We start from the raw sequence: 24,535 nt of genomic DNA, 5'->3' as shown, positions 1-24,535 counted from the left end.
TTTCCTTCATCCTCCTGGTTCTCTGTCCAACTGTAACTTTGAACCATGCCTTTGGGAATAATCATTCCCCCCATGGAGAGCTTGCACATAACCCGTAATAAGGGGCTAACTGAAAGCAGGATGTGACTGCTCCCCCAACCCTTGAGATTACTTCCTTCCTAACCAGAGGGCCTGGAGGAGGCACGAGGTAGAAGACATACTCGGTTGAGCATCCCAAGTGGGTTCTTGCTCTCAAGTATGATGTTTCATGGCTGGAAGGAGACTGAGTTAGAAGTCCTTGTATCCTAGGCTATCCAGCTTGGAAGGGACCACAGAAGCCAGCCAGCCTAACTCCCTTATTTCACAAATGAAGACACTCAGGACTGGGCAGGGGAAGGTGGGGTTTGAAGTGACTTGTCTAGTATCACACAAGGTAGTAAGTGTCCCAGCTAGGATTCAAACCCAGATTCTCTGACTTTAGAGTCAGGTTCTTTCAGAGAACTGTGCTCAGCACCCTTCCAAGATAAAAGACAACTTCTCAATTTCATTATATTTTAACAAACACTTAACTGTATAACTAGGCTCCCCTATCCCTGTCCATTCGGACTTGGTGAGAAGACATTACCTTGTAGTCAGTACATTTCAGTACAGATCTATTATTCCATGTGTAATCTTGGGCAAGATGCCATATGCTCTGGGTCTCAGTTTCCTTATCTGCAAAATGAAAATGATGGAGTAGTTGATCTCCCAAGGCCCTTTCAGCTTTCTGTCTTCCGCTCTTTTTCTCCTCCCTGTCCTTCTGCACTCCTGGGCTGTACCCACTTTGCCATCTGGGATTTGGTTACTACCAGGTACCCCCACCACCACCATTATCACACTATTCTCTCTTCCCTCCTCCCCATCTCCTCCAAGCTCCTGGATTCTAGGCCTTCCTTGGATTTCTGAACATGATGACAAGGCCATGCCTTGCTTCCTTGGCTCCTGGCCCTTCACCTGGTATCAAGCTTGCCCTCGGGCTGGTTCACCCTCCTTCTGGTACCCTCCCTAATACAAGCCTCTGTCCAAGGGCTCCCCAGCTGCCTGTGTCACACTCCAAGCCAAGCCAGCTTGAGGCTTGAGGAGGGCAAGACAAGGTTTGTGAAACTCTCCAATCAGGCAAATGGGTTCGTCTGCAGTGGCCCACCAATGATTTCACAGAGGACCCTCCAATGACAGCAATTGCTGTAGCATCCTGGATTCTACAGGGAGGTGGCAGGGCAGTTTGTGACACTTTAGAATCATAGGAGGAAGAGATCATGAGGGAAGGGGAGGGGAGAGGGAGGAAGCAGAGGATAAGGAGGAAGGAGCTAGTGGATTCTAGACAGGACTCTGGGAGATGGACCCAACCAGGCCTGGGCCACAGGGCAGGGGGTAGGGGAGCTACGCTGCTGGATGGGTATGTCCACTCTTGTGAACAGCTAACATGTGGGTGAGAGTGCACACGTGCCTTGGAGGTGCCCAGAGGCAGCATTACAGGTGAGGGACTCCCACGGGGCCTGCGTGACAAGGTTCCTCCAGTGTTCTCCTCCCACACTGATGGCGCCTGATGTCTTTCAGTCAGAGCCAGGGGGAAATAGAAGAGCAGAAAGCCCTCTTCAAGTGCCTAACAGAGGGAGAGGGGGGAAGGGAAGCAGGGTGGGGGTTGGGGGAGAGGGACGGAGAGGGTGATTGTCATGGTTACATCTCTGACAAAACAAATGGCCCTGCTCCACAGCGGTCACCTAAACAGCTACCGAAATGCGTGCATTCATCGGGGTGCTAGCTGCCAGTGGGACAGGGGCTGGGCAGGCTCCGGGGGGCTGGGCACTGGCAGAGACCTTGCAGCAGGCGTGGCTTCCTCACAGCTGCAGGGAGTTGGGGGGGAAGGGGGCGGGACAGAGGCACAGCCACCACCAAGAACACTCCAGCAGGGACACATGTTGCTGCTGCTCGGGCCAAGGTAAGGCAAACTCCCTCCTGGCCCCAGTGGCCCCAGGCAGTGGCAGCGTCTGGGAGAGGGGAGCCAGCCAGCCTTGCTGGCGTTGCTGCTGAGAGCTGGGGCCACGGGGGGCTGCCCCTCTGCCCCTCTGCATCTCTCTGTCTCTGTCTCTGTCTCTCTGTCTCTGTCTCTTTCTACCTCCTCTCTTCCTCTCTCTCTCTCTCTCTCTCTCTCTCTCTCTCTCTCTCTCTCTCTCTCTCTCTCCCTGAATCTTTCTCTTCCTCTTTCTGTCTTGTTCTCTTTCTCTATGTTGTTTTCTACCTCTCTCTGATTCTCCCTGTTATCTCATGCTGTTTCTTTGACTCCCTCTTTGTCTCTTTCTTACTCCCTGCATCTTCTATGTCCCTTTGTTTCTCTATCTCTGATTCTCTCCTTTCCTGAACACTGTCTCTGTCTATTTGTTTCTGTCTCCCCCCCCCCCACGTCTCGCTGTTTCTAACTCCTGTACCATCCTGGGTATCTGTTTCTCTGTATCTGTCTCTTTATCTCTTTATGTCTCTGTCTCTATCTCTCCATCTCACTCCTTTTTCATCACTCCTCTCTCCACCCCACCTCTCTCTCTCCATTCCTTCTTTCTGTCTCCTTCATCCCTCTTTCCCATCTTTCCCCCTCCCCTCTATCTGTCCCTTCAAGGCCCAAGGCAATTGGCAGCTCAGAAAACTCCCCTCCCCTGGATTGACAGTTAGCTCAGTCCTGCTTGCCCGGGCACTGTGGCTGGATTTTGACGCTTTCTGAAGCTAGCCAGCCGGGTGCCATTGACAGGATCCCGCCTGACCCCTCCTCTTCAAGGTAAGCTGAGAGGCTCTTGAACAGCAAGATATGGGGGGGAAGCATGAAGGAGTGAACATGTGTGTGTGTGTGTGTGTGTGTGTGTGTGTGTGTGTGTAAGGGGGAGGGGGGACATGCTGGGACTTGGCTTCTCAATCTGTATGCAGTGTGTCTCATTGCCACACAAAACCCCACCGAGTGTTACAATCCCGTCATAATATTTTTGTATCTACCAGCCCCAACTGTTCAGTACAGACAAGTCTCCTCCTCACTCTAAAGCAGACAAGTGGTTTTTCAAGGCAGGAAAATCAGAGAACAGAGAGAATGTCAGAGCTGGAAGGGAAAGCTTAGACTATACAATGTCAGAGCTGGGAGGGACTTTAGAACGCAGAATATCAGAATTGCAAGGACTTTGGAGTATAGGATGAGCAAAATGGGATAGAATTTAGGACATCAAATGTCAAAGCTGGAAACAACCTTAGAAAACAGAATGTTAGAAGAGAGTATCTAAGCTAGAAGGAATCATAGCTGATAGAATGTTTTCGACATAGAACACCAGAGCTAGAAGGGAGTTTAGAACATAGAAAGTCAGAACTGGAGACATCATTAACCTAATCTTATCTTTTGACAGATAAGGAAACTGAGGTGCAGAAAAGTTGTGACTAATCCAAGGTCACAAGTCTAATAGACAAGTCAGTCTCCTAATTCTCTTCTTCTCCCACCACCAACAGAGAGGTATTCCTTGCAGTCTCTGAAAATAAAATGAAAAAAAATTGAGGAAAACACCACTAACTTACTGAATGATTTTAAATTAAGTCTACCTTTCTTCTCTGGGCCTCAGTTTCCTTGTCTGAATCAGGGAAACTGGATCTTTGAGGTTTCTTCTAGGTGTCAATAGTCTATGATTCTATGATACTATCTATGGTCACAGTATAAGCCTTCGCTGCGAAGACTTTGGAGTTCCTTCTCCCCCTCCCCTTTCTGCTCCCACTACACCCCCCACCCCAGGTCGGGCTCTCCATGTTAAGATCTCCATTCTGGAAATCTTGAAAAACTTAAAGATTGTGGTGAATGCCTTCGGGAGAATAAAAATTGGGAGCAACTTCTTAGCCTTTTTTTTTTAAATTTTATGCTAGGCTATATTGCTAGCTGATCCCACTTCCTGACTCCCCCAAACACACATGCACACTTGATCCACATGAGAGCCATTGAGGAGTTATGGAAATAGTCCTGGATTGGAGGCCTGGCTCTGACACTTACTAGCTCTGGGATCCCGGTCAAATAACTTAACCTCTGGACCAGTTTCCTCATCTATAAAATGGGACTACTTGTGCTACCTACCTCACCAGGTGACTGGGAGAAAGTGCTAGAGAAATGTGAGCTCTTATTCTAATGATCCCCCTTGGGAGGTCTGTATTTAGTCTCTTGCTGACAAACCCTGTTAATAACCCCTCCCTCCCCAGCTGCTACTGCTAATAATAATGATAATAACTGCTAGAATTTTATTAGGTTCCTACTGTGTGCCAGGCACTATACTAAGCACTCTACAACTATTATTGCATTTATCCTCACAACAATTCTAGGAAATAGGTTCTTTTATTCTCCCTTTTTTTATAGTTAAGAAAACAGAAGCAAAGGTTAAGTGACTTGCCCAAAGTCACACAACTACTAAGTGAGGAAGGATGGATTTGAACTTGGGTCTTCCAGCTGAGCCACCTAGCCACTTCAATGCCTTCCTCTTTTAGCTTCATTATCTTTTGTTTGAACCTGGATATTTACATGCTATCTTCCCCATTAGAATGTAAGCTCCTTAAGGGCAAGAGCCATATCTGCTTGGTCTTTTCCCCCTCTTTCTTTGTATATCCAGTGTTAAGCAGCGTGCCTGGCACACAGTAGTCATTTGAGAAATGCTATTTGACTGACTGACTAATTGACTCTGGGCCTGGGATTGTGGTCAGGTTGGGGATGAAGCTATTGGCTGGTTTGTTATATGTTATCACCTTGGTATAACTTCTGTCAGTGCAGGGCTGGTAGTTTGACACCCCATGCCTAGCTCTGCAGAGCAAACAGTCTTTTGAGGGGCTTAGCTCAGGAGGACAATGGCAGAGAATGTAGGAAAGGGCTTATCTCTGTTCATGTCATATCACCCAGTTAGACTGTAAGTCCCATGAGGTCAGAGACCAGGTTTTATCTAAACTTTGCATCTCCCCAAATGCCCAGTGCCCTGCACACCAATGACAATAATATAATCAATGGATAGAACACTAGATCTGGGAGACTGAACCTAGAGTTCAAATCCAGCATCAGACACATTAATTCAGTGACCCTGGATAAGTCACTTAACCTCTGTCTGCCTCAGTTTCCTTAACTTTAAAATGGGTATAATACTAGTACCTACCTCCCAAGATTGTTTTGAGGATGTAATGAGACAAGATTTGTAAAGCAATTTGCAAATCTCAAAGTGCTATGCAAATGCTAGCAGTTATTATAAATACTTAGATTTAATTAAAAGTCAAACCAATATCCAGCTATGACTAAGATCTCGAGAGGAAACCCAGTTATTAATTCATCCTCCCATGAAGTAGGCCTTTAAGTTGATATATGATCTTAGATATTACCACAGAAGGGAGAAATGACTGTCCCACTGTCCTTTGCCCTGGCAGATCACTTCTGGAATAATGGACTCAATTCTGGGTACCACATTTTAAGAAGGGCATTGATAAAATGAATCGCACCCAAAAGAATATCAGGATGTGAGGGGAATGGAGAAAGTAGGCCACAAGAGAACAATTGGTTAAAAGAACCAAGGATATTTAGCTTGGAGAGAAGATAAGATAGAGAGGAGATGGGATAGCCATCTTCATGTATTTAAGGGGCCGTCTTGGGAAAGGGGATTTCACAGCTCTGCTTGGCACTAGATGAAGAGGTAGATTTCAGTGATGGGGAAACTTCCCAACAATTGTAGGTATCCCAAAGAGGAATGAGTTGACTTAGGAGGACCCCACCCCTACCCTGCCAAATGGAGTCCTTCAAGCAAAGACCAAATGACTATTTATGGTCATTGTGAATACTGATTAAGAAATGGAGGACATATGCTTTCCAACTTTGCTTTTCTGTGATTCCTCTCCGGACCTCAGTTTCCTCTTCTATAAAATAAAGAGGGTGGAATCCATGGGCCTCAATACAAATCCAGCTCCTGAAGCATTTGATTTGGGTAACTTTTGGCAAGGCAGTTAACCTCCCCGGGCCTCAGTTTCCTCATCTGTTAAATGAGACGGTTGGATCATCTGGCCTTCCTTCCCACTTCCAATGAGTGAGATGGACTAGATGACCTCTGAGACCCTCGTGGCTCAAATTTTATCTTAAGATTCTACATGATTTCCAAGGTCCATTCCAGTTCTAGGTCCTGTGATCCCGTGGCATCTACCATTGGCAGCAAAGTCCATCAAAGGAGAGGAAGTTTGATCCCCACCTCCCTTACCTTCCTGAGCACAGGAGTGTTGTGGCAGCCTGGGCATCAGAGAGCTCTCTCTCCCTTGTCTCTCCAGCTGTCTGCTGGGAGTTCCCACTGGTTGTCTCTTTGCTTCCTTACTGCTTAGGGATTGGCTTCTGACCTTCTGCTGATCTATCAGCAGACGTCTTTATTGCTCAGTTGGCCTTTCATTAGAGACAGCCGGACTAATTGCAGATCCTGAGGAGGGAAGAGAGAAACAGAGAGCCTAGTCTGTAGCTGGGGGAAGGGAAAGGTTTGCTGTCAGATTGTCTCCATAGGACTACATCTACAGGCTAGGTGGGGGTATTAGCTGCTGGGAAATGATTGGGTTCGGGGTCACTGGTCTTGCTGGGTGAGTCATTTGCTCTTTGGAAATTGAGTTTTCCTACAAGGCTCAGTCTCCTAAAAAGCATAGCATAAGGTTGTGGGAGACAGTTTGGGGCATCATGGACCATGGTGTAGTATCTGAAACACTGGATTTTGAGTCAGGTCAGTCCTCTCAACTGAGTTAAAATCCTAGCTCTGTCACCTGCTAGCTATGCGACTTTGGACCAGGCATCTAATACTTCTGGGCCTCAGCTAAGGCATTTGGCCTAGATGATCTCTAAAATATGTTCTCAGTCTAAATCCTAAAATCCTTGGAATCAAGAGACCTGGGTTTTAGCCGTATGAGTTTGGACAGGTCCATTTCGTCTTCGGCTGGGTGAGTGACCTTTCTGGCAACATCTCTTTCGGATGGCCCAAGCTGCTGCTTGGCTCCAGTCCTTGACTCCCAAATGGAGTCAAAAAGCCAGGAATGAATGAATTTTTAAAATGCTTTGGTAAACACTCAATTTACTGTGGGCTTCGTGTCAGGGATACAAACAGAAAAGTGAATCAATCCCTGCTTTCAGAAAGCTCACATTCTAAAACGGAGAGACAACATCAATGTGAGGGCTCAGCTACAGGGTGGACCACAATGCCCAGGGACATGGAGGGCATATCTATGGGGATGCCTCTTTTCTAGCTCATCCTGAAATCATTAATGACTAATTTGTTTACGTAGTCTTTTCCCTTTGCCTTCTGGTAGAATGAAGCCTCCTTCAGGGAAGAACTGTTTTTCTCTGTCTTAATGTCCTCATCACTGAACATGGAGTCCTGTCCATAGCAGGTTTTAAAACCAATGTTTGTTGGACTAGATTGAACTGGATTGGATCAGGGTACTCAATCAGTTCTGATTCAAGGGCCCAACTCATATACAGCCCAAATTTTGCCCTCTTCTCAACAAGAAAAGCATGAAAACCTTTGTCATATGTTTGGTGAAAATATTGGTAAACTATACTTATAGCTATATCCTACTAGATGGGCCCAGGAATCTTGTTGAAAAAGAAAATATATTTAATGTAGAATAACCTGTTCTTGCTGAAGCTATGTAGCTTTTTGTGATCATTGCCTCTCTTTACGGATTCACAAATCATCCCTCTAATAATATACTCAAGGATTTTCCCCGGATTTCAATTCAGTTCAACAAACTTCTCTTGAGTCTACTCCTTGCTAGATATTGTGCTGGATTCTGAAGCTCCAAAAGCAAAAGGGAAATAGTCCCTGCCCTTAGGGAGCTTACATTCTCTTGTAAGACATAATATGTACATGATGAGCAAATACAAGGTTATTTGAGGACAAAGGGGATCAGGAAAGATTTCACAGAGGAAGTGGCATCTGAGCCGAATCCTGAAAGAGAAACTTAATGTTCTAAGAGGCAAAGGTGATGAGGGAGTGAATTCTAAAATTGGAACCTGTTCCATGATAAGGTACAAAGGTGAGATCAGGGAACACCAAAGTAGGCCATTTTGACTGGAACGTAGAGTTTTAACTAAGTTAATAAATAATTAATTTAATTTAATTAATTTAATAAAGGATTAATGTGGAATAAATCCAAAAAATAGGTTGGAGTCTGACTGTGAGGGGCTTGAAACTTGTTGGTGAGAAGTTTGAATTTTATCCTAGAAGTAACAATGAGCCAAGCCCAAAAGACCTATTCTGTTTCCTTTTTTGTAAATTGGGGCATTTGTCCTTCTCCAGGCCTCTGGCATCTCTCCCATTATCCATGAGCTTGGACTGCTGACAACAGTTCAGTTATATCATATTCATCAATGTGTTTAGTTCTTCTGGGCCTGGTCACTTGAATTTATCCAGAGCAGTCAGGTGCTCTCTTACTAGCTCCCTACTTAACTAGCCACTATACCTACCACTATAGTGGATAGACCACTGGGCCTGTAATTAGGAAGACCTGAGTTCAAATCCAACCTCAAACACTTACTAGCTATCTGTCCTTGGGCAAGTCAATTCACTTCTGTCTGCCTCGGTTTCCTCAACTGTAAAATGGGGGATAATAACAACGCCTACCTCACAGGGGTTGTTGTCAGTATCAAATGAGTTAATATTTGTAGAGTGCTTAGCACAATGCCTGGCACATAATAGGTGATTTAGAAATAATTATTCGCTTGCCCCTTTCTTCCCTACTTCTTCAGAATTAAATTTCTGAGAGCTACCCATCTCTCCCAGCCTGACTTATCTTCTAAAATTTGAGTTTATGGAATCCTCTCTATCCTCCCTATCCTTAGCAATCTGCGCTCCCTAAATCTAGGTGAATATCAGACCATGGTCAATTTTCCTCTTCATCACAGATTTAATTTTTTTAAATTTTATTAATTTATTTTGATTTATCAACAATCACTTCCATATGCTTTTGAGTTTAAAATTTTTCTCCCCCTTCCTCCCCAAGATGGTGTGCAATCTGATATGGGCTATACATTTACATTCCTATTAAGCATATTTTCACACTAGTGGTGTTGTAAGTAAAAATTAAAACCAATAGGAGGAACCATCAGAAAGAGGAAACAAAACTCAACAGAAGAGAAAAAAAATGATAGCGATTCAACTTTCATAGTTCTTTCTTTGGATACGGATAGCATTCTCTGTCACTAGGCTTCTGGAGATATATTAGATCCTTGTATTGCTAAGAAGGGTTAAGTTTATCAGTATTAGTCATCGCACAATGTGGCTGTTATTGTGTACAACGTTCTCCTGGTTCTGCTCACTTCACTCAGCATCAGACCAAACAAGTCTTTCCAGGTTTTTCTGGAGTCAGCCTGTTCATCATTTCTTATAGCACAATAGTATTCCATTATATTCATATACCACAACTTGCTCAGCCATTCCCCCAATTGATGGTCATCCTCTCAATTTCCAATTCTTTGCCACCATAAAAAGAGCTGCTATGAATATTTTTGTACATGTGGGTCCTTTTCCCATTTGTTTGATCTCTTTGGGATATAGCCCTAGAAGTGTTGTTGTTGGGTCAAAGGGTATGCACATTTTTATAGCCCTTTGGGCATAGTTCCAAATTGTTCTCCAGAATGGTTGGATCATTTCACAACTTCACCAACAATGCATGAGTGTTCCAATTTTTCCACATCTTCTCCAACATTTATCATTTTCCTGTTTTGTCATGTTGGCCAATCTGATAGGTGTTTCATCACAAATTTTAAGATGGAGTATTCAGCTCCACCAAACAAAACTTCCCATCATTTTCACAGCAGTGATGGGAGAATCAGGTTTAGAATAGAAATTTTCTTCATTGCTTCCATTATTTTGAAGGATGAAATTATTCCTGAGGGAAATAAAAAAAAAATTAGCAATTCCACTTTCAGCACAGAGCTCCAGGGATGGCTGGACAATAGAAACTCCCCCCTCCATCACTAATATATCACAACTCTGGTCAAGTTTGTGTTCTCCCAAACTTTTTATCTATTCTTCTTCCTGTCCAAAAAACTCTGCAGACATCCCAGTGACAGGATGGCTTCCATTTCTGCCTTTGTTGATCACCCAAATGCTCTCCACCAAGCTTATCCCTTTAGTTTCTGGAGTTACTTTTTTTTTTCTCACATGATAGAATATTTTCTTAATACACAATGCCACTCTGCTCTTCACCCTCACCCTTTTAACTGTCTTCATTTTTAGACAAGGTACATACGTTCAGAGCCAAGAGTTCTATCATAGGTTTTATCCTGCCAAGTCTCAGTTAATACCTATGAGGTCAAATTTACTCCATTTAATGAGGAGCTCTCTTTTACTGGAATTTTTACCTATGCTTTGTGCATTTGCATACAGGGTGTCCTCAATGTGTTAGTGCAATGGATTGAAGATTAAAACTGCACTTTTGGGACTTCCTGTATAGCCCATAAGAAACGGTGGGTTTTATTCCTTTCTTAGATTTTGTTTCCTGTGAATTTCTGGGCATCCTGACTACTATTCTTCCTATATGGTAATTACTCTTACTTAACACGGTGAACGCATGTTATATAACATGGCAATTTTCAATTCCCTCCTTCATTTTTTTGGTAAAGCCCTATTGTTTAGATTTGCAGGCAAATAATTGTTGTTTTTAATCAGTCCTTATTAGGTAATATTTAGGTATATTCCATCCCTGCCTAGGGTCCCATATTTTGAGAAATCCAAAACCCTTTTAAAGATATTTTTAAACCAGATCACTTGGTCTAACCCCCTTATTTTAGAGATGAGTCTGAAACATATCCAGAGTCATTGCCTCCATGCCCTGCCCTTTTTCTTCTTTCTCAACTACTGTCAATCTGGTTTCTAACCATATCACTGAACCAAAATTACTTTCACCAAGGTTATCAAAGCCCCATTGGAAATTGGCACTCTAGTGGGTTTTTTTTTGTCCTTATCCTTCTAACCCTAATCTGTAACATTTGACACTGTTGACCACCCTACCTACCCTCATTAATGCCTTCTCCTGGAGGTTTCATGAATCTGTTCTTTCAGGTCTCTTACCAGCCAGGTGGTAATGTGTTATAATGTGTTATAACATTATAATAATGTGTTATAACACATTGAGTGCTAGACTGGAGTCAAAAAGATTGGAGTTAAAATCTAGTCTCAGATTCTAGCTAGCTATGTGACCCCAGGCAAGTCACTTTCTGTCTGCCTTAGTTTTCCTCATTTGTAAAATGGGAACAATAATAACACCCACCTCCCAGGATTATTGTCAGGATCAAATGAGATAATATTTGTAAATTTACTTTGCAAATGTTAAACTACTCTAAATGCTAGCCAATAGTGTTATTATTACCTGTCTGACTACTACTTCTAAGACTCTTTTGCTGGATCACCATGCATGTTCAATTCCTTGAGTGTAGGTATTCTTCAAAGCTCTTCTGGGTCCTTTTTCCCTCTTTCTATGCTCTTTCTAGGTGATCTCTGCAGCTCCCATGGGTTCATCCATCATCTCTAAGCAGATGACTTCCAAACCTGTATATCTTATGAGCTCAGTCCCTGCAGTCCCTACTGACTGCCTACTAGACATTTCCAACTGAATGTTAGGAGTCTAGAACTCAACTTATCCAAAACAGAACTCTTCACCTTTTATTCCAAACCCACTCCTCTACTTAACTTCCCCATTTCTGTTGAGGCCACCTCCACCCTTATAATCACCCTGATTCACATCCTCAAGAGTCAACATTCATCTCTCATTTCCAATGACTTGTGAAATCTTAATTGAGGCAATCCATTCTACCTGAAGACAATTCTCCTTGTTAGGAAATTTTTTCCTGACCTCAACACTCTTTGGAATATCTACTCACTGCTCTCTGTTCTGCCTTCTAAACAGAACCAATCTAAATTCTAAACAGAATAAATCTAATCCTTCTTCCATGTGACAGTGCTTTAGATGCCTGAAAAGGGCCAATCTGCTTCTCTTGAGATTCCTTCAGGATGGTGTTAGCCATCATCTCCCTCTTAAAGCTTCTGTTCTCCAGGCTAAACATCCCTGGTTCATTGGACCAATTCTCTTAAGATGCTGACTCCAGGTCTTTATGATCCTTCTCTAGTCACTCTCCTATTTATCAACATTCTTCCTGTACAGTGGTACCCAGAACTGAGCGGTTAGTCAACAAGAATTTATTAAGTCCTCACTATGGGCCATCACTGAGCCCAGTACAAAGGATACAAAAAAGGGCAAAAATGTGGTCCTTGCAAATAAATACATACCCACAAGATATTCTACAGTGTAAATGGAAGGTAAGCTCAGAGAGAAGGTACTAGGCCCAGAGGAGATGATGAGAAGGACTTCTTATAGAAGGTGAGGCTAGAGCTAAGACTTGAAAGAGTCCAGGGGAGCCAGTAGGCAGAAGGGAGGAGGGAGGGCATTGTAGGCTTGGGGAATGGCCAGTAACAAAGGTTGAGATGGAATCCTCAGATGGAATCCTCAGATGGAGCATTGTGACCAGGAAAGGCCAGTAATGGTGGATTACAGAATACATGAAGGGGAGTAGAAGACAAGAGGACTGGAAGGTAGGAAGAGGCCCTGGCCATGAAGGGTTTGAAAAGTCAAGCAAAGGATTTTATATTTGATCCTAGAGGTCATGGGGTACTCCTGGAGCTTAGGAAGTATGGAGGAGACATGGTTAAACCTGCTTTTTAAGCAAATTGCCTTGGCAGCTAGCTGAGTGAAGGATGGACTGAAGAGGTTTGACATAGAGGTGATAAGGGCCTGCACTAGGGTGCAGGCTGTGTAAGGGAAGAGGGGGAGACATATACGAGATGTAACAAAGACAAACAAAAAGACAACAGCATTTTGGATATGTGGGGTGTGAGTGGTGGGGTCAAAGATAATGCTTAGATTCAAGCTTGGGTGACTGAGGGGAATAAAAGCTTCCTCAACAGTAATGATAAGGAAATATGGAAGACAGAAAGGTCTGGGGGTGAGGAAGGCAGGAAAGGGAAGAAAATGAGTTTTGTTTTGGGTATGTTGAGCTTGAGATGCCAATAAGGCAGTTGGGGATACAAGATAAGAACACAGAAGAGACTATGGTTGGATACATAGATTTGGGAATCTTTTGCCTGGAGACCATAAATGAAAGAATGAAAGCTGATGAGATTACCAGTGGAGAATATGGAGGGAGAAGAGAAAAGGGACCAGTATAGACCCATGGGGAGATACCCATGGTTAATAGGTGTGACCTACAGGATGATCCAGCAAAGGAAATGGAAAGAGCCTAGACAGGTTAGGAAGAGAGCCAGGAGAGAGCAGTATCACAAAAACCTAGAAGAGAGTTTTCAGAAGGAGGCATATGCTTGAGGGTGTCAAAACCTGCAGAGAGCTCAAGAAGGATGAAGATTGAGGGCATTGGATTTGTCAGTCATGAGATCATTGGCAACTTTGGAGAGAGAAATTTCAAGGGAATCATGAGGTTGGGAACCAGATTTCAGAGTGTTTAGAAGCAAGTGAGAGGAGAGAAAGTTGAGACACCTAGAACAGAAAGCTTTCTCTAGGAAGTTTAGCAGAAAACAAGAGGAGAGTGATAGGAAGAGTAACTGGCAGGATTGGTAGGATCCAGTGAGAGTTCTTAAAGATGGGAGAAGCATGAGGATAGAATACATTATTCTTTTTTTCTGTTGTTCTTTTTTTGAATATTTATTTTCCCCCAATTACATGTTAAAATAACTTCCTTGCCTTTTTTAAAAAAGTTTTGAGTTCCAAATTTTATCCCTCCCCCCAATTCCTGCCCCCGTCCTGAGATGCTGAGCAATCTCACATAGGTTATACATGGAACACGTTAGTCTTGATGTAGTTGGACCAAGGCAGAATTCAGAGGGACCATCAACTCCTGATTCCTGAAATCTACACCTCTCTCAATGCAACTCAAGACCATATCAGTTTCCATGGCTGCCACATCGCACTGCTGACTCCTATTAAGCATGCAATCCACTCAGACCCCCAGATAGTTTTCAGACACACTGCTGTCTAGCCATATTTCTACCATCTTTACTTGTGAAGTTGATTTTTTTGAACCCAAGTACGAGATTATACTTGAGAGTATGTCCTGTGTATACATTTGTTTTTGTTTTTCTGGAAAGACAGTTGTTAGATGCATTTACTAGCACACCACAGCTTTTTTACTTACGATGGCTCAGCTGTCATATCTACCAGTTCTTTCAGGACCCAAGCTGTAGTTTACCTGAGCCAGGTGAACTCATTAAGAGCAATTAGGTGTTCTCTTATACACTATCCCAATATATTTTTGAGCAGAATACTGACAAAGCCAGATTTGGACTCCAGGAATATCAGTTTGGCAGCTATATGAGTCTAGATCGGAGGGGGGAGATAACAGTAGGCAGGGAGACCAATTTGAAAGGTGTTGTAGTAGTCCAGGTGAGAAATGTTGAGAGCCCGAGATAGAGGCTGTGTGAGGAGATAAGGGGGTGAAGCTGAGCAATGTTATTGAAGTAGGAACTGCAAGATTTTGCAACTGATTAGATGTGTCTATATAATGGAGAAGGAAGAATAGAGGTTGATTCCAAGGCTGCAAACCTAGATGATTGGAAGGAGAGTGTTTCCCTCAATATAGAAATATGTAAGTATGAATCATAGATTTAGAGCTAGAAGGGACCTTAGAGGCCAATGAGTCCAATGGATTTCCTCATTTACAGATGAGGAAACTGAGGCCCAGAGAGATTCAGGGACTTGCCTAGGATCATGTAGCTACTGAATATCTGAACTGGGATTTGAACCAGGTCTTCCTGACTCAAAGTTCATTTCCTGTAACACATGTCCTCTAGGGAGAAGGGTGGATTGGGGAGGAAATATAGTAAGATCTTTTTTGTTTGCATTTATCTTGAGATGCTTATGAGTCATCCAGGTAGAGATATACAGCCAGCCAATTGATAATTCAAGCCTGGATCTCATAAAACATATTAAGACTAGACATAGAGATTTTTCTTTTATCTGCAAAGAAATAACAATTGAGCTCATAGTTGCTGATGAGGTTACCAAAAGACAGAGAAATGGGCCCAGGGCAGAACTTTGGAAGGATGCTCATAATTAGCAGACTGGAGAAGGACAGTTGATGATCTAGCAGAAAAGATTGAGAAGGAGTCGCTAGGAAGGACTAAGAGAACAGAGTCATGGGAGGCAAGGGAAGATTATGCAGAACATGAAGGTGGACTAGAGCATCAAAAGCTGTGGAGAAGACAAACAGAACAAAAACTGAGAAAAGGCCATGGGATTTAGCCCTCAATAAATCATATGCAACTTTGGAAGTAAACAAACATTAATTAAGCACCTACTGTGTGCCAGATACTGTGCCAAGTGCTTTACAAATATTATCTCATTTGATCCTCACAACTACTCTAGAAAGCAGGTGCTATTATTATCCCCATTTTACAGCAGAGGAAACTGAGGCAGACAAATGTTAAGTGATTTGCCCAGGAGCATACAACAATTAAGAATCTGAGGTTGACTCCAGCAGACCATCCACTGGACCACCTAACTTCTACTTTAATGAAGCCAGGGAGCTCTTTCTGAGAGCGATCATGGCAGTGTGCATAGAGAGCTTGCCTCAGAGTCAGACCTGGGTTTGGATTCTGCCTCTGACACATCCTGGCTATGCAACCCTGGGCAAATGATTTAACCTTACCCTTCAGTACCCCACCATGTAACTCTCGAAGACTATAAATTGCACATAGCAAGCACTGATCTGCTTTGGTAGAGGGAAGTTCCTCAATATGAATGATATCACAGACATAGTGAAAATGAAACAAAACTTTGGAGAGAGCCATTTCGTTCCAGTGGCAGAGTCAGACTCCACATTCCAAGGGATGGAGAAGGGAGTGGGAGCTAAGGTGATAGAAGCGACAAGTGTAGACAGCCTTTTCTAGACAATTGGCTGTAAAGGAATAGAGGGAAAGCTTGAGAAGCATGGCAGGGCCAAGCAGATTTATTGTTTGTTGGTTTTTTTAAAGGATGCAGAAGACGTAGGTCTATTTGTAGGTAGTGGGAAAGAAATCAGTTGCCAACGAGTGATGGTAAATGAGAGAAAGAGAAGGAAGAATTTAGAGGAAAGGTTCCTGGAGGTCATGAGGAAAGAGTAAGTTAGTCAACGAGGATTTATTAAGCCTTACTTTGTACCAGGTGCTGTGCTAAGTGCTGGCTATTCAAAGAAAAGTCAAAACTGACCTGCCCTTTGTAAGCTCATATTCTAATAGGAGAGGCAACATGTAAGTAATGAGGTACATACAAGATATATATAGAGAAGACAAAAGGTAATCTCAAAGGGAAAGGGACCAACTAGGAGGAGGGGAGGCCAGGTGCAGCGGAATGCAGTGGGAGAGAGGTCAGGAAAAGCCTCCTGCAGAAAGTAGCATTTGAGCTGAATCTTGGTGGAAGCCAGAGATGCTAAGAGGAAGAGGCCTGGGAAAGCCAGAGCAAACCCCTGAGTCTGGAGTTTCTTGCAAGAGAAACAGCAAGGAGGCTAGTATCATTGGATCTCAGTGTACATGGAGATTATGGTGTAAGAAGACTGGAAAGGGATGAGATGGGGAGAAAATTTGGAACTCAAAATCATGTGGAAGTGAATGTTGAAAACTAAAAATAAATTAATTAATTAAAAAAAGAAATGAGGCCTTTGTCAGAGAAATTTGCTGTAAAAATTTCCCCTGGTTTCTTATTTTCCTTTTAATTTTGGCTGAATTAGTTTTATTTGTGCAAAAGCTTTTTAATTTCATGTAATCAAAATTATCCATTTCACTTCCTGTAATCCTTTCTATCTCTTGTTTGGTCATAAATTCTTCCCTTATCCATAGATCTGATAGGTACATTTTTCAATCCTTCCCTAATTTACTTATGATATCACCCTGTATGTCTAAATCATTTATTCATTTTGACCTTATTTTGGTATACAGTATGAGATATTGGTCTATACTTAGTTTCTTCCAAACTGCTTTAAAGTTTTTCCAGTTGTTCTTGTCAAATGGTGAATTCTTACCTCCAAAGCTCGGATCTTTGGGTTTATCAAACACCAGATTATTATGGTCATTTACTACTGTGTATTATGTACCTAATCTATTCCACTGATCCGCCTCTGTATTTCTTAGCCAATACCAGATTGTTTTGATTATTACTGCTTTGTAATACAGTTTGAAACCTAGTACTGCAAGGCCACCAGGAAGGTAATTGCATTGTATAGAAATTACATTTTATTTTTCATTGATTCCCTTGATATTCATGACATTTTGTCCTTCCAGATGAATTTTTTTACTATTTCTTTTCTAGCTCTATAAAGTAATTCTTTGGTAGTTTGATTGGTATGGCACTGAATAAGTAACTTAGGTAGAATTGTTATTTCAATTATATTGGCTCTGCCTACCCATGTGCAATCAATATTTCTCCAATTGTTTATATCTGTCTTTATTTGTGTGAAAAGTGTTTTGTAATAGTGTTCATATAGTCCCTGGGTTTGTCTTGGCAGGTAGACTCTCAAGTATTTTATATTGTCTGTAGTTATTTTAAATGGAATTTATCTTTCTATCTCTTTCTGCTGAGTTTGTTGGTAGTATTTGGAAATGATGATTTACATGGATTTATTTTATATACTGCAACTATGCTAAAGTTGTTAATTATTTTCACTAGTTTTTTAGTTGATTCTCTAAGGTTTTCTAAGTATATTATCATATCATCTGCAAAGAGTGAATGTTTTGTTTCCTCATTGCCTATTTTTATTCAATTTCTTTTTCTTGTTTTATTGCTATAACTAGCTTTTTTTTTTTTGAGGCAATAGGGGTTGAGTGATTTGCCCAGGGTCATATAGTTATTAAGCGTCTGAGACCAGATTTGAGCTCAAGTCTTCTTAACTCCAAGGCCTGTGTATATCTACTGTGCCATCTAGCTGCCTCCCATAGCTAGCATTTCTAATACAATACTGAATAATAGTGTTGATAATGAACATCTTTGCTTCACTCTTGATGTTATTGAGAAGGCTTCTAGTTTATCCCCATTACAGATAATGCTTGTTCTCGGTTTTAGATAGATTAATCCTATGTTTTCCAGTGTTTTAATAGGAATGGGTGTCACATTTTGTCAAAAACCTCTTTTTATCTATTGGTATAACATATATATTTTTTTGGTTTTGTTTTTGATATGGTCAATTATGCTTATAGTTTTCTAGTATTAAACCAACCCTGCATTCCTGGTATAAATTCCACCTAGTTGTAATGTGTGATCTTTGTGGTGTATTATTACAGTCTTTTTGCTAGTATTTTTAAAAAATGTTTTGTATTGATATTCATTAGGGGAATTGGTCTATAGTTTTCTTTGTCTATTTTTGCTCCCCTGGTTCTTTAGTTAGCTTTTGTATTTCTTTTTATATTTGACCAATTCTGCTTTTTAAGGAGTTATTTTCATCACTGAAGTTTTGTACCTCTTTTGCTCTTTGATAAATTCTATTTTTAAGGTGTTATTTTCTTCAGCATTTTTGTGCCTCTTTTTAAAAACCAAGCTGTTAATTATCTTTGCATAATTTTCTTCCCTCACTCTCATGGTCTCACCCAATTTTTCTTCTGCCACTCTTATTTGATTTGGATAATAAGTTTTAGCTCTTCCAGGAATTCTTGTTGGATTTGTGAACAATTCCTTTTTCTTTTCTTTGAGGCTTTGCTTATTGCTGTGTTGACATTATGTTATCTGAGTTTGTGTCTAGATCTTCCTGCCACCATAGTAGCTTTTTAAGGTTCTTTTTTGTTGCTTGTGCATTTTTCTGGCCTATTTCTTGACTTTGAATTTTAGGTTAAAGTTGGTCTCTTTTCCTGGTTGGGGTGATAGTGGTGGTGGTGGTGAGTGGGCATTGTCCCAAGCTTCAGGATTTTTTGCGCTGCTGTTTTCTGAGCTAGTTCTGGGGTTTGGGAAGTTTTCAATCCTTCCAAGGTGGTATGATCCAGGGAGAGGTGCTCTCCTGGTCTGGGCTCTGGTGCTGACCCAGGAAGTCTCTGATCCCTTGCAGTCTCCAGCAGCACTGCTTCTCAGGGCCCCTGCTCCTTTGTGATCCAAAGTGTTCCACTCTACCCTTGAACTATGGCCCAGAAGAGGGTATAGACAATGGAGCTGCCAAATAGCATCTAGTCCTGCATCCAGTGCTAGCACAAGAATCTCCTATATTCTCTTTCTGAAAGTTGCCCAATTTCCCTTTACTGTCTCTCATTTAAGAGCTCCTAAAGCTGTTGGGGCTGCTGGTGTCACTACTATTGGTCCTGCATCCATGTGGGCTCTGGCCCAGCCTCCACCCGAGTCATAGATCTCTCCTAATCTCTTAAGTTGCCTTGTGCTGGAAGAATGTCTAACCTTGACCTTTTATTGGCTTTGCCCTCCGGAATTTGATTTGAGGCATTATTTTGAAGTTGTTTGGAGGAGAACATGGGGACCTCACAAGTAGCACTTTTTCTACTCTGCCGTCTTGGCTCTGCCCCCTGGAAGTCTTCCAGACTTAGATTTTAGAAAAGATCACTTTGGCAGCTTATTGGAGAATGGATTGGAATGGAGAGAGACTTGAGGCAAAGAGACCAATTAGGAAGCTTATTGCTAGCTAAGAGATGATGGAGGCCTGAGCTAGGATTGTGGCTGTGTGAGTAGATAGATTGAGTCCAAAACAAGATATGCTGTAAAAGTAGAAATCACAAGATTTGACAATGGATTAAAAATCTTGAGAGAAAGGGAGGAGTCAAAGATGATGCCCAGGAGGATGGTGGTACCCTGGATAGACACAGGGAAATAGGAAGATAGGAAGGTTGGGGCAAGATGGGGGGAGTTGATTACGCATTCTGTTTTGGACAAGTTGAACTTGAAGTACTTACAGGAATCCAGTTTGAAATGTCTAGAAGGCAATTGGTGATATGTGACTGCAGCTCAGGAGGGATATGAATATAAATGTGGAGTCTGGTCTTGGCAAGTAAAAGGGTCATCCTTTCGTAAGAGACATTGAGCCAAGGAGGAGAAAGAAGAGGGGATGATGAAGATGACTTTTGAGTATAGACGACAGGAGAAGTATGAGCTTATTCTCTAAAACAGAAGGTGAGGTCTTTCACTGAGGAGGAAGGGGAAAGGCTTTTGTAAGAGACTTTAGGAGAGAAGAAAATGTTTGGAGCTGGAGGATTTAGGGTTAGGGTTAGGGTTAAGGTTAGGGTTAGGGTTAGGGTTAGGGTTAGGGTTAGGGTTAGGGTTAGGGTTAAGGTTAGGGTTATAACCTTAGTGGGAAATGTGAGAATCAATCCTAGAAGACTAAAAAGACTGTTTTGCAGCAGTGAGGACCTACCTGAGATTAAATAACATAAATTTGTAGTGAACCCAATTGTTCCTACAGTTGTATAATTTTCTCTAGCAACTTTCTTTTTTAAAAAATGATATTTTAATTTTTCCCCAATTACATGTACAATTTTTAACATTTATTTTTAAGTTTTGAGTTCCAAATTATATTCCCTTCTTCCTGCCCCCTCCCTGAGATGGCAAGCTATACATGTGCAATCATGTAAAATATTTCAATGTTAGTCATTTTGTGCAAGAAAACTTAAACCAAAAAAAGAAAGTGAAAGTAGTATGCATTGTTCTGTATTCAGATGACATCAGTTCTTTCTCTGGAGGCAGATAGAAGTTTTTCATCATGAGTCCTTTGGGATTGTCTTGGATCATCATATTGCTGACAATAGTTATTTCATTGTACAATATTGTTATTGTGTACAACGTTCTTCTGGTTCTGTTCATTTCACTTTGTATTAGTTCATGTAAGTCTCTGCAGGTTTTTCTGAATTCATTCTGGTTGTCATTCCTTACAGCACAATAACATTCCATCACAATAATATATCACAATTTGCTCAGCTATTCCCTGATTGATAGACATCCCCTCAATTTCCAGTCTTTGCCGCTATAAAAAAAAGAGCTTCTATAAATATTTTTGTACAGATAGATCCTTTTCCCTTTAAAAAATCTCTTTGGGATGTAGACCTAGTAATGGTGTTATTAGATCAAAGGGTATGCACAGTTTTATAACTATTTAGACATAGTTCCAAATTGTTCTCTAGAATGGTTGGATCAGTTCACAACTCCACCAACAATGTGTTAGTGTTCTAATTTTCCCTCATTGAGGCAGCAAGGTGGTGCAGTGAATACAGCACCAGCCCTGAAGTCAGGAGGACCTGAGTTCAAATCTGGCCTCAGACCAGACACTTGACACTAGCTGTGTGACCCTGGGCAAGTCACTTAACCCCAATTGTCTGGAAAAAAAAGGCAAAAAAACCCAAACAAACCAATTTTCCTTCAGCTTTTCCAACATTTATCAGTTTCCTTTTCTGTCATATTAACCAATATAATAGGTGTGACTTGGTACCTCAGTATTATTTTAATTTTCATTTCTCTAATTAATAGTGAATTAGAGTATTTTTTTATATGATTATATATAGTCTAGCAACTTTCAGTAGCGTATGAGTAGGACTGAATATGATGGATGGTAGGGGTTGGAAGTCTCACAAAGTACAACAGGTGATAGGGCAAGAGGACAAAAAATTCACAGATAGTTGAACACTTTTAAATTTAATCTGTATTATTAACATTTTCTCCATCACTTTCTTAAGTCTAGCTTTCTAATATGTGAAAACCATTCTTAGCTCCCAGGCTGTATGAAGAAAGGCAGCATGCTAGATTTGACTCATAGGACCAAATACAAAACTCCAGATGTAGTCTGACCAGAGCAAAATGCAGAGGGAGTATCACCTCCTTATTCCTGGAATCTATGCCTCTCAGTTCAGCCCAATATAAAATTAGCTACTTTGGCTGCTACATAACACTCCTCATTCATACTGAGCTTGCAGTCCACTAAACCCCCTAGGTCAAATTGCTGTCCAACTCTCCCTCCTCCATCTTGTACTTGTGAAACTAATTGTTTGAACCCAAGTGGAAGACTTTACATTTGTCCTTATTGAATTTCATCTTATTAGATTCAGCCCAATACAATACCCTGTTGATAACTTTTTGGATCCTGATAGTTGATTAACATGTTGGCTATTCTCCCACCTCCAGCTTTGTGTCATCTGCCAATCTGATGAATGTGTCATCTATGTCTTTATCCAAGTCATTGATAAAAATGTTAAACAGCACAGAGCCAAGCACAGATCCCTGAAATTCTCCAATGGATATTTCCTGCCTATTTACCATTAAATCACTAATGACTGGTCTCTGAGTCTCATATTCAACCAGTTCTAAATCCATTTTGTGGCTTTAAGAAGCTTTAGCATGTTCAGCAATCACACCTCAGCAAAACTGTCTCCACAGACAGGCTAAACTAGCTTGAGGATAATCAACAGGGTTCAAACCCATCAATGAGTATGGGGAATGTCTACTTTAAGCATATGAAAACTTCCCCTGGTGGAATAGGCAAATGAGAACAATATGTTCCAGTGGCCATGAAGGCAGATGAAGCAAGTGCTGTGGAGTCCTAAGAGCTTGATCAAATGTTGAAGATACCAAGGTCATCTATTACAACCCTAACCATAGCCAATCATCTTTTATCTTGCCACTGGACTTTGATGACTCTGGAAGAGAGCATGAGGCTGATTGACTTTGTGCAACTCTGCCTCACTTAAATCCATTTCAATTGCAAGTCAAAGTATCACCCCTCGATGTCATTGGTCCACTTCAAAAATCAAAGAACAAACAATAACAACAAATTTATTTAATTTTATGATCATCTAGTCTTCACTTGCTCCATCTTTTCCATAAGAATAGTATGAGATACTTTACCTAAAGTTTTGCTAAGCAAAATTTATCTATAACATGTCCTGCTAGTTTATTAAAAAAGGAAATAAGGTCAACTTGTCAATGACCTGCCCTGGAAGCCTTGTTGGCTCTTTGCAGTCACAACTCCCTTCCACACCCCCACCATTTCCTTTTCTAGTGGCTAGACATTCAAAAACTGTTTCTTTAATGATTCATCCTATAATTTTCTCCAGAAATCAAAGTCAAGCTCATTGACTTTTATGTAATCTGTGGATTGCAGACTTTTTCTTCTCTTATCTCTCTCTCCCCTTCTCTCTGCCTCTCTGTCTCTGTCCCTCTGTTTTTCTCTCTCTCTCTGAAAATCAGCACAACATCTGTGCTTAGCCAATCCTACATCTGTACTTAGCCTCTTGTCCTCTTGTCCTCCGTGATCTTTCAAATACCATTGGCAATGGCTCAGCAACCACGTTTATTATCTCTTTCAGGACCTGCTAGGCAAGGAGACTAGTATAGATCAAAGGTAAAATTAATTAGGTTTACTCTTAACTCTACTCTTGTTTACTTTGGCATCAACTCCTTGTTCATTTTTGTCACCAAGCATAAGGTATCAGAGAGGAAGATTGTGAGCCAGGTTGAAGGCTTCGAGAAAGGAGGAAAAGTGGCTTGGAAGCCTGTAATTGACTGGGCTCCTTGGTACAGGTCGAAGGGATTGAACCACAAAGGACCAGAGGTTGTTGGAAGTAAGATTGAGGAGGAAGGAGGGCATCTATTCAATGCTCCTGATCCAGTGAGTTGGCGGGGTGTGCGATGAAAGCACTCTCACTAGAAATCAGGACACTTGAGTTAAAATCCTGAGTCCTAGTTGCCTGTCGCTGCTCTCTCAGGCAAATCTAGCTCATCTTTCACTGTGTCTCAGCCCATAAGCTGCTAAATGTTCTTGTTCACACCTTGTAGTTGGGCCTTAATTAATCCAATTAAGGAGAAGGGCCCATCTATCTAGTAAACACTCACTTAGTTGGTTGCTAATTAAGGGGTTTTCTCCTAGAATAACTACGAGAGAAGATTCCAGAATTTTGCTCTTTAAAAATAACAACAGATATTTATATAGTGTTTTGTATATATTATCTCTTTGGAGTCTCTCAAAGACAGGTACCCCATTTTATAGATGAAAGCTGTAACCATTCCAAACAACGTGGCTGGACCATCTACATGGGAATAGTCAAGGGAAGAAAGGATACCGATATTCCAGACTAGGATACGAAGTTAGAATGGGCTCATCAATCATCATATATGTCTTGGCCATTATTGTCTGTCCTTCGTACTTGAAGAGGACCATGACATCAGGAAGGTGATGCCAGGGTCCAGTGGCAAAATATAGATCAGAAAGACTGGAGATAGCCCCCATATATGTCTTGGAAAGACTCCACAAATGGACAGTGATTGGGGCCCAGAATTAAATAGGAGGATGAGAGACCAGATTGCTTTTTGGAAAATTCAAAGTTCTTTTCCTTTTAAATAAAATTGTACTGACATATTTTTATCATCACTTAAAATTTCCTAATATGTCCCTCTCCATTCTGTCTCCCAGAAAGCCATCAAAAGATTTTAAAAGGAGTACGGGGTAGGGTCAGCTAGGTGGTGCAGTGGATAGAGCACTGGCCCTGGATTCAGGAGAACCTGAGTT

The 24,535-nt window shown here is 41.6% G+C and overlaps 1 protein-coding gene across 3 annotated transcripts in view; it reads left to right on the top strand.

Annotated features, from left to right (window-relative positions):
- The first annotated feature begins 1,887 nt into the window (after window positions 1–1,887).
- Window positions 1,888–24,535, top strand: part of VWA5B1 (von Willebrand factor A domain containing 5B1) — a 131,066-nt gene continuing 108,418 nt past the window's right edge. For 2 of the 3 annotated variants that reach the window (XM_078145640.1, XM_078145641.1), the window contains exon 1: window positions 1,964–2,785. The gene's annotated coding sequence lies outside the window, so the exon portion shown is untranslated. The other variant, XM_020973183.2, reaches the window with a different exon arrangement.

This window comes from Phascolarctos cinereus, unplaced genomic scaffold (genome assembly GCF_003287225.1).
Source record: "Phascolarctos cinereus isolate Bilbo 61053 unplaced genomic scaffold, phaCin_HiC Scaffold_726;HRSCAF=1367, whole genome shotgun sequence".
Classification (NCBI taxonomy): Eukaryota; Metazoa; Chordata; class Mammalia; order Diprotodontia; family Phascolarctidae; genus Phascolarctos; species Phascolarctos cinereus.
The sequence above is the reverse complement of the archived record's forward strand: the minus strand, read 5'-3'. Positions and strand labels throughout refer to the sequence as shown.